Raw genomic sequence first — 8,730 nt, 5'->3', positions numbered from 1 at the left:
GGACTTCAGGAGAGTGATGGCATTATTTTGAGGTGATCAACCTCAGAGGGGTCTGTGATTCAACAAATGTGAGGAACCACTGTTGTTTCTTTGCTAGGAGGTAGGTGGCTGGGGATGGTTTCCCAGAGAGAGAAATGTGGTACAAGCATCCTTATTGACCAGTGAGGAGACTCCAGAGACAAGTGAAGGAGCTGAAGAAGAAAGAGGAATTGAGGAACGAGAAATGGTTCAGACAGAAATGGTAGGAGAGATGCCCCATCTTCCCTTGTTATCTACTCTCTTTCTAGCAAGTATTTCTTTTCTGTATTCTCCATGTCCTGATGGTTACAGGATTCCAGTTCCCCTTCATTTTAAATCTGTTGAGCGCCTGCCATTTATCAGTCTCTGAACCATGTCCTCTCACAACATCACTTCATGCAAATCCTTTGTTGAACCTGAAGTGCACAGAGTAGAGTCAACCCCTCCCTCAGTCAAGGACTGTTAGTACTATTGCTTCCTGTCAGACCCTTTGCAATCCAGTTTATTTTCCCCTTTCATTCTGATCTCTGTTCTCATTTTCCCTCCTCATTGGAGGCCCTTGTTTTAGTTTATTTAACAAATGCTCTTAAAATCCCTGATCTATATGTGTATTTAGATACATTCATCCATTCAGCAACTACACAGTGCCAACTATTTGTCAGACAAATTATATGTGTGGGGAATATAGCCAGGGACAAATTAATAAAATATGTTATTCTTTCATAGAGTTTACACTTTTCTGGAGTAATATAAATCATAAGTAAGTACCTTAAGCAGTGGTAAAAGATATGAAAAAATAAAAGAATGGCATGGGGATAAGGGCTGTTGTGTGCAGTTAGGAGAAGATTACAGTTTTATATGCGGTGATTAAGGAAGGCTGTGCTACAGTTGTGTTATTTCACCAAATGCAGTTAAGGGAGCAACCATGTAGATATCTAGTCTAGAAGTGGTGCAGCTATAGGGGACAGCAAGTACAAGGGCCCTGAGGTAGGGTCTTACCTTGTATGTTAGGAGGCCAGAATGGATAGGAGGCCAGTGGCTAGGGACCAATGAGTGGAAAGAGAGAGAAAGAGAAGGCTGAGAGGTAGCTGGGTCAATGACAGATACCATGGAGCTTTGTAGGCCATTGTAAATGCAGACTTTGGCTCATACTCTGAATGAAAAGGGAAAACAGTGGACAGTTTTGAGTACAGGAATGACATGACATTTTTAACAGATATGTGTGTATCCTTGACAAAAACCAATTGGGTTTTATTTTGGATATTTTCTGAATGTACATAAATACCATTGTGCTATACACTTCATGGCTGCTTTTATTTTTCCTACCTAACATTGCTTCTGAGATCTAGTCATGTTGCTCTGTATAAATCCACTTTATTATTTCTGACTGCTGTGTATTATTTCACTGTGCATATACGGCACATTTTACTTCTAGATTCCTCTAGTAACAGATGCTGGTATCATAACCTCCACCTTCCTGCCACCATAAACTGTCCTGTGATGAACGTGCTCATAAGGGCCTCTTTATAGACTTAGGAGAGAGATTCCTTGGGGTGTTTACCTTGGAGAAGAATTGCAGGGTGGGAGCATGTGTGTATCTTAATTCCACTATGACTGTACTTCAGGATGATGCCGCAGTTACACTCCCACCAGCAGTGCCTGATAGCTTGTATCTTCTCATGAAGTTCTCATATTGATCCAGCAAAGGGAGTGAATTAAATTTCCTTGTGTATGAGGAAGCTGAGGCTTAGAGAGATTAAGCAAATTACCCTGGTTTATATAAATGGAAGAGCCAGGACTCATATCCAAATATTCTGACATTATGCTCATTGCTTTTACCACTGTACTACCCAGCACTGCCTCTTCCAGAAAGAACTAAGGCACCCGCAGGCGATGATGATGATGATGATTGAGCATTGTATTTTTCAATGTCTGGTCTAACTCAGTCAGTTTAGGACCCCAAAGTGTTTAGTATCAGTATCTATGAGGGTGTATAATTAGAGTCCTTGGAGTTTAAGGCAAATTATATGGAATAAAACTGTTTTCATTGTCTCAGGAGGACTAGCAAAGAGGTTAGAATTTTAGTGGATGATTTTAAGTCTGCATATTTATAAAGAGTAATTGATTGGGGCGCCTGGGTGGCTCAGTTGGTTAAGCGTCCGACTTCGGCTCAAGTCATGATCTCACGGTTCGTGGGCTCAAGCCCCGCATCGGGCTCTGTGCTGACAGCTCAGAGCCTGGAGCCTGCTTCAGATTCTGTGTCTCCCTCTCTCTCTGACCCTCCCCTGCTCTCTTGCTCTCTCTCTTTCTCAAAAATGAATAAAACATTCTAAAAAAGTAATTGATTATCAAAATTTGGGAACTTTTGATCACATTTTAATGTTAAATACTTGGTAGATTATATTAGGTACATATTGTTTGCTAGGTACTAAGGTAAGTAGTTATAGGCATCTTTTCACTTCCTCCTCAAAATTACCCTATGAAGTATTATTTTTACTCCCATTCGAGTGTTGTGGAAAATAAAGCCTTAAGAGGTTAACTGATTTGTCCAGAGTCATCCAGCAATGAAATTAAGTTGTGATTTGAACCTGAACAGTCTACCTGCAGAGCCTTAGTCCTAACTACTAAACCATGTTGCCTTCCTGTAAAGGACACTTTTACAATCTCTTCCCTTTGAACTTGAGGACAATTTTTCTCAGTTTCAGTGTTTTAGAGTAGTTGTAGGAAGTATAGGGCTGGTGAACAAGAATGTCCAGAGGATGAGGATATGGCATTTGAAAATATCACCAGGTGTCTTCATTATGTCTCCCTCTGTCCCCCAAAGTGAGAACCCCTACACTAGGACATCCCACCTAGATTACAGGGTCTGAGCATGATGCCTTCAAAAAAGTAAGGATTCTGTCGCTGGGCATGGGTGTTTGGTTGCCTTATAACCTCAGGCAGCCTGATAGTTTTAAACATGTATCCTCAAAGGGGAACAATTCTTTATCTCCCTGTATGACTCATACCTGCTATGAATGATATGCAATCAAGGTTTCATCAGGTGACTTTTCCTTCACACTTTTTATTTTGCTTGCCTTCTGCAAGGAAGGTAATACCACTTGGATCTTTACCTGAGCCAGGTTTATAAAGGTTGCTTGGCTACAAAGTACGTACCCTAGACTCAAGTAGATAGGAATTCTGGATTATGTACTTTTTCAGGTTTCTCTTCTCAGCTTGTACCTTTGTCCAACATATACTTATTAAGCACCTACCTCACAGTCTGATGGAGGAGACAGTCAGCTGACCTGGCATTTTGATACATTAGAATAATTGGCACATGGGGGGAAGTGCAGGTGCTATTAAAGCACATAGGAATGGGACCGCTGGGTGGCTCAGTCAGTTAAGCATCCGACTTCGGCTCAGGTCATGATCTCTTGGTTCGTGGGTTTGAGCCCCATGTTGGGCTCTGTGCTGAGAGCTCAGAGCGTGGAGCCTGCTTCAGATTCTGTTTCTCCCTCTCTCTCTCTGCTCCTTCCCTGTGATCTCTCTCTCTCTCTCAAAAATAAATTAAAAAAAAAATTTAAAAAGCACACAGGAAGGGCAGCATAAGAGTCAGGGGAAGCTTACTGAGAAACAACTTTTGAGCTGGGAACTGAAAGAGAAGTAGGGGTTAGCTAAGTGAAGGGAGAAGAGAGCATGAGGGGAAGGGAATAGGGTGGGTGTAGAATTTTGCAGCTGGAGCAGGAACTGGGCAGGGTATGAGGCTGGAGGAATCAGCACAAGTCAGTTGATGAAGGAAGGAAGAACTATGCAGGAAAGGCAATGGGAACCACTGAAGGATTTGAAGCCTGGGGGTGGATAGGAGATATGTCAGTCACATTTATAGTGCAGAGAGTTCCATGAGTTAAGAACTGACCCTCCTTCTCTATCTCATGTGCTTGTTGGTAAATCATAACATTGGAACTGGTGGGTGGCAAACAAGGAGTCTAGATGGGTTTGTAGACAGAAGGTCTGACCCATACCCCCAGGGTTACTTTTGATAATCTGTGGAAAAGACTTTTCAATTTTGACTTGATCTTTCTGTATTTAAAATCTCCAACATTTCCTAAAATTCTCTCAAAACCTATGACTGAGTAGGGTGGAAAGTGGGATCTGCATGAGTTTGTTTTCCTTGTTCTCCACCACTCATTTCTGGGTCATTCTTGTGAATTGTTCATCCAAAGCCTTGTCCCCCTTAAGGAAGAGCCATATGAATAACAGCAGTGAGGAAGAGGATGAAGAACCTCATGCCACTTCCTTCAGTAAGAAAACATAGTTGGCATATTGAGACCATGGCTTGAATAAGTTAAAAATAATTACTTGTGAAAAATTAGTTACAAGTGAGTTTTTTTAAAATTATAGTTTATTTATTTTTGAGACAGAGAGACAGAACATGAGCAGGACAGGAACAGAAAGAGAGGGAGACACAGAATCCGAAACAGGCTCCAGGCTCAGAGTCGCCGATGCAGAATCCATTGTGGGGCTCAAAGCCATGAACCGCGAGATCATGACCTGAGCCAAAGTCAGACGCTTAACTGACTGAACCACCCAGGAGCCCCTACAAGTGAGTGTTTTAATACAAGCTCACAGAGCAGCTCAGGTTCCTCAGGCAGCTTCAGCTACATCACAGATGGAGCAAGGTGTTTATAGAGCTCAGTGTGGCTGGTGACTAAACTGTCTGAAGAAGTGAGCTCACTTTATCTCCTGGGACTCAGAGAGGAGACAGAAGGAATTATTTTGATTGTGAGCTAGGGAACTAGGTGACATGTTTGTTTTCTCCTTACCTATCACACTCTCATAACTGCAGACATAAAAATAGTAGTGAATTTTTGCCTACTTGCTTTGGGTGAGGTTTATTTTATGTCAGCATTTATAAAACCACCTTTCTGGCTCTTCTCCCTTCTTAGTAATGGACCTTTGGTTGGCTGCTGCACCTATTTCCCCAGTATTTCCTTATCAGACAGCCTGGTTTCTCTAGTTCTTGCAGGGAGTTATTGAAGGCTCTGCCTCTTTCTGTCTCTTCCTCTCTTCTCACAGCACCCCCTGTGAGCCTAGGTGGGTAAAGGGAAGGGTTAGACTGTACATTCTTTGCCATCAGTACAGCTAAATGGATGATGCAGAATGAGGAGAAAGGGGGCCAAAGTAACTTTTGACTTTGCTAGTGATTTGGGGGGTAATGGTTTTAAGACCAGGGAACCAATACCAATTTGTATTTTAAACTCAGATGATCTTTAAAAATGTTCTTTAATTGAAATAAGTCCCTCTATTACATGAATTATTGTGTTATTATTCCTGCTCAAGTACTGTGCAAGCATCCTTGAGTGTGTGTGAATTATTGTACAATACATTCATGCTGTGTTGTATCTTACAAGTTATTAGTATAGTAACCTACATGAGCTAGATGAACCCAAATGGGATTATGTCATGTGGTGTGTGAAAAAGAATGTTGTGAGGTATTTTACACTTTTCTGGTGTGGAGGTAAGCAGGGCTGATTTGTCTATATTGTCTTTCATGTCAGTTTTTCTGATATTTGTGCTGCAAAAGATAACATGAGACTTCTTTGGTTGGTTGGTTGGTTGTACCCCTTTGTTCAGTAAATATTTATTATTTACCTAGGCATTATGGAGTGATAATACATACTGGATGAAATAGGAAGCAGCAGATTTCAATCTGAGCAAAGGAACTCGGCTGCTCCAGCACAATTTGGCTTAACTCAGATTCACCTAACCTGATTTGAGAATCTAAGCTCCCACACTTGCTACATCTCTCTGATCCTGGAATGCTCTTCAATTCCAGCTAGATGCTACATCAGGTACTTCGCCGATTTGGTCAAAAACTTGTACGCAAGCGTAAGCTGTGGCAACCTGTGACTGAAGATGACCGACTCAGAAGACTGAGCACTCTGGATTTAGTGGCCCAGGGTGTAGGCCGCACAGTAGGTATAGGTGTATATGTCCTGGCTGGTGAGGTGGCCAGAAATCAAGCAGGACCATCCATTGTGATCTGCATTTTGGTGGCTGGCCTATCTACTGTGTTGGCTGGGCTGTGCTATGCAGAGATTAGTGCCCGGGTTCCCCATTCTGGCTCTGCATATCTCTATAGCTTTGTCATTATAGGTGAACTCTGGGCTTTCATCACTGGGTGGAACCTCATCCTCTCCCTTGTTGCTAATAAAGCCATTGTGGCCCGTGCATGGATTTTAGCTTTTGACAACCTGCGTGGGAACAAGATTTCTCAGACCCTGCATGAGAGCATCTCAGCGCTTATTTCTCGTGTCTTTACAGAATATCTAGACTTTTTTGTTGTGGGCCTCGTGTTGTTGCTCCTCGATTTATGGACTCTGAGAATTAGTTGGACTTTCCAGGTTACTAAAGTGTTCACATCAGTGAAAATTTTGGTTCTCAGTTTTGTCATCATCTCTGGCTTCATTAAGGGCGACCTGCACAACTGGAAGCTCACAGAAGAGGACTACATAAAGGTTGGACTCAATGACACTTTTAAGTTGGGCCCTCTGGGCTCTGGAGGATTTGTACCTTTTGGCTTTGAAGGGATTCTTCGTGGAGCAGCTACCTGTTTCTATGCATTTATTGGTTTTGAATGTATTGTTACCAAAGTAAAAAAAGTCAAGAATCCTCAGCATTCCATACCCATAGCCATAGTGATTTCACTGTTCATCAGTTGTTTTGTGCATTTTGGTGTGTCAATGGCACTTACACTGATGGTGCCGTACTACCAGCTCCAACCTGGTAGCACCTTGTCTGAAGCATTTCTTCATATTGCTTGGGCCCCTGCCTACTATGTTGTAGCTTGTGGATTTTTCTGTAGTGTTTCTGCAAGCCTTTTGGGCTATTTTTACCCCATAGTTCAGGTGATATACATCATGGCATGGGATGGCCTCCTTTTCCCTGTCCTTACCAAAATCCTTTATACCACAAACATCCACATAATAGCCACTGTGATCTCAAGCATTATTGCAGCCATCATGGCATTCTTCTTTAGACTCACTGATCTTGTGGACCTCAGGTCAATTGGGTCCCTGATATCTCACTCCCTGGTAGCTATCTGTGTTCTCATCATAAGGTATCAGCCTGAGAAGAAAGGGGGAAATGAAGCAGTGGTGCAGGAGGAGAATGGACTTGTAGCACAGAAGCTGACTCTACAGCAACTAATTTTTCCAGGCAGCTCCACCCCTACTCCACTCTCTGGCCGGGTTGTCTATGTTTGCTCCTCACTCCTTGTTATGCTGATCATTCTTCTTTGCTTGGTGGTGACCCAATGGCCAGTTCTGCTTTCTGGAGACTCAGTGTGGGTTTCAGTGGCTGTGCTGCTCCTGGTGCTCATCACTGGGCTCACTGGGGTCATCTGGAGACAGCCACAGAGCTCCAGTCCCCTTCCCTTTAAGGTCCCTGCTCTGCCTCTTCTCCCACTACTGAGCATCTTCATGAATATTTGCCTTATGATGCAGATGACCGTTGACACCTGGGCCCGATATAGTGTCTGGATGCTGATTGGGTTTGTTATCTACTTCAGCTATGGGATCCAGCACAGTCTAGTCCCTAACCCGTCTTAGTTAAGACCAAAACTGTAGACTTTGAACTCAACAGTGCCAGTACATATTCGGTTTTATATCATCACACTTGAATGTAGTCTGGTCCCTCTGCATAATAATGGAGAGTACTTTTGAGCACATAGAAAACTAGGCTTTCCATGGGATGTTGATGGAGGAACACTGTAATTTATTGTGGAGTGAAGGATATGGTTTGGTCTTTCTCCCTTTTTTGTGTGTGTGTTTACTTTTCGGTTGTGTCTGTAGCTGCTTACTGGCCTTAAAAACTATTAAAAGAGGGGCGACTGGGTGGCTCAGTCGGTTAAGCGTCCGACTTCAGCTCAGGTCATGATCTCACAGTTTGTGGGTTCGATCCCTGTATCAGACTCTGTGCTGAGAGATAGCTCAGAGCCTGGATCCTGTTTCAGATTCTGTGTCTCTCTCTGTCTCTGACCCTACCCTGCTCATGCTCACTCGCACTCTCTCTCTCTCTCTCAGAAATAAATAAAAAAATTAGAAAAATTTTAAAAAATTATTATTAAAAGAAAATAGAGAATCTCCATCCTAGATCCATGGCTCAGTTTGTCCAGAAACTTGCAGAGAAGGCCCTGGCAGGTGAATGCTGCTGTGACTTACTTAAAGCCTTGATTGGCCATATTTTGGCACTATGTCAAGGTTGAGCTCATTCCTCCAATCCCTGCTAAGATCCCTCCAGCTATTCAGAGCTTGAAAAAAATAGTCTAAAGTGCTCAAGCTGGTAGCTTCAAATGGCTCACAGTTAAGGAATCTCTGCTAAATGGTTTGGTGACCACTGAGGTGTGAATGTGGTTTTATGTTGGCAAATCATAGACAAGCATGACATCATTGGCTATAATGTTAAAGAGCAATATTTATTATCTGTTTATATTTAGTTTATTATTTGAGTGTTCTTGAACAATGTGTGATCAGACTGGTATTTGAATAAAATAAGATAATGTATCAGAAAAAAAAACCCTAGAAAAAATGGTTTTGTTTTCTTTGGTTAATAGCCAGTAGTGGGAGGGTGCCTGGCTGGCTCAGTCAGTAGAGCATACAAACTCTTGATCTCAAGGTGGTGAGTTCAAGCCCTACGTTGGGTGTAGAGATTACTTTAAAAATTCAGTAA

At 42.4% G+C, this 8,730-nt stretch overlaps 2 pseudogenes; both read left to right on the top strand.

Moving 5' to 3' along the window:
- Positions 1 to 5,840: 5,840 nt before the first annotated feature.
- Positions 5,841 to 7,610, top strand: LOC144237504 (cationic amino acid transporter 3 pseudogene; annotated as a pseudogene).
- Positions 7,611 to 8,158: 548 nt separating this feature from the next.
- On the top strand, positions 8,159 to 8,497 carry LOC144237484 (ATP synthase F(0) complex subunit g, mitochondrial pseudogene; annotated as a pseudogene).
- Positions 8,498 to 8,730: the final 233 nt, after the last annotated feature.

Source organism: Crocuta crocuta, unplaced genomic scaffold (genome assembly GCF_008692635.1).
Source record: "Crocuta crocuta isolate KB4526 unplaced genomic scaffold, BGI_CrCroc_1.0 scaffold276, whole genome shotgun sequence".
In the NCBI taxonomy this organism is placed as follows: domain Eukaryota; kingdom Metazoa; phylum Chordata; class Mammalia; order Carnivora; family Hyaenidae; genus Crocuta; species Crocuta crocuta.
The sequence above is the reverse complement of the archived record's forward strand: the minus strand, read 5'-3'. Positions and strand labels throughout refer to the sequence as shown.